Source organism: Danaus plexippus (genome assembly GCF_018135715.1).
Source record: "Danaus plexippus chromosome 29 unlocalized genomic scaffold, MEX_DaPlex mxdp_37, whole genome shotgun sequence".
Classification (NCBI taxonomy): Eukaryota; Metazoa; Arthropoda; class Insecta; order Lepidoptera; family Nymphalidae; genus Danaus; species Danaus plexippus.
The window spans coordinates 1672501-1674614 of NW_026869858.1; positions in this window are offsets into that span (position 1 = coordinate 1672501).

Here is a 2114-nt window from a genome sequence, read left to right on the forward strand (position 1 = left end):
CCACGTATACAATCAATATGAAACTTATTCGTAAGCGGAACTTTCATTTCGAACAAATATTTTTCATATCATATGTGAAGTCGATCGAAAAACGACTAAGTCCCAGACGCTCCGGCGACACGATACGAACCAAACATAATATATAATATCATCATTCAGACGACCCTATCGACTATATCATATTTATATTGACGATATACGACATCCATATAAAATTATAAATACCAATGGCATCGTTATAGATGTGAAATAATAATTTTATATCATACACTTGGAAAAATTTCTAAGTCCAGTCATTACACGAACCGGAGGGTGTTACACAAAATCTTTAATAATTTCCGTATTTCGAAGAAATCGATCACACCAACAGCATATCATCCAGTATACAATCATATGAAACTTATTCGTAAGCGGAACTTTCATTTCGAACAATATTTTTCATATCATATGTGAAGTCGATCGAAAACGACTAAGTCCCAGACGCTCCGCCGACACGATACGTACCAAACATAATATTATAATATCATCATTCAGATGACCCTATCGACTATATCATATTCATATTGACGATATACGACATCCATAAAAATTATAATACCAATGGCATCGTTATAGATGTGAAATAATTTTTTATATCATACACTTGGAAAAATTTCTAAGTCCAGTCATTACACGAACCGGGAGGGTGTTACACAAAAATCTTTAATAATTCCGTATTTCGAAGAAATCGATCACACCAACAGCATATCATCCATGTATACAATCAATATGAAACTTATTCGTAAGCGGAACTTTCATTTCGAACAAATATTTTCATATCATATGGAAGTCGATCGAAAAACGACTAAGTCCCTAATGTTTCATACATAGCCATTATAAAATGTAAAATTTAAAAAAAACTTTTTATTTCACATGTTCTTTATATTTTATATTATAGTATTTTAATTGAACATATAATGCCATTTATATATTAGAAATGTAAAATACGAACTTTAAATTTTGTAATACGAACCGGTCCCAGATTTACCGAATGTCATTTCTGGCCCTCGCATATATAGGAGGTGGCGGCGCGTGTGGTGGGTCCGCGTCGTCACGTTGCGTACTGTAGGTTGATAGGCGTCGAAGGGAGTTGGTTATATGAAAATATCACATCGTGCAATAGATGTTGATATAAAAATATTATCACATCGTATATTCGATGTTGATAATATAATAATGAAAAATGAAAAAAATATCTCATCATTTCTTTGATGTTGATAAAATATGTATGTGAATGATGATATGAAAATGAAAAATATCTCGTCATATCTTTGATGTTGATATAATAATGAAAAATGAAAGTATCTCATCATATTTTTGATGTTGATAATATAAATAAGAGACAAAAAAAAAAAAAAATTTTTTTTTTTTAATTTAAAAATTATTTCGAATGAATAATTGTACGTACGTGTACGTACGTTGAATGATGAAAAGTACGCTTCGAGAAATCCTCCTAATAACCTTCTTCCTTCGACAAAAACTTCTCTGTGTTGACCGCCGACGGTCGTCGCGTAGTACTTAGCTATACATATCACGATGTGTTCACACAACGTTTATAATGGTTAGTATGAAGCGTGATCGTTCTAACGGGGTCGTATTGTACAAATTTGCTTCCGTCGTGTTGCGCGTAAGTGTGACCGCCGGAGACAATCCCTTAGTAGATAATCCGCCCGAAATAGAATCTATTGGTACTAGATCTCTCTAACACCGTGCGATGATACCGATGTTTGACGTGTCGTATTTGTTAACGCATATATGACAATGTTAACCGATATTAAAGGTGTACGATCTCGTTATAAAGTAACGATCAACAATATGAAACTTTTTGATGCGTTCAAAATGTTTTCATAATAAATATATATATATAATATATAAAATATGAATTAAAGAAGGAGGAGGAGGAGGAGTATGATATAAAATGTGTGTGTATATTTCAAAGAAAATATACAAAAATGAATAAATAATAAAAACAAATAATAATCAGGCCACCGTTACGTGCCCTCGCTTCCTATACCACAATATAGAGCGAACGCGTACGATGCGCTCTCGATTGAGAGTTAACTAAATTAGCTAGC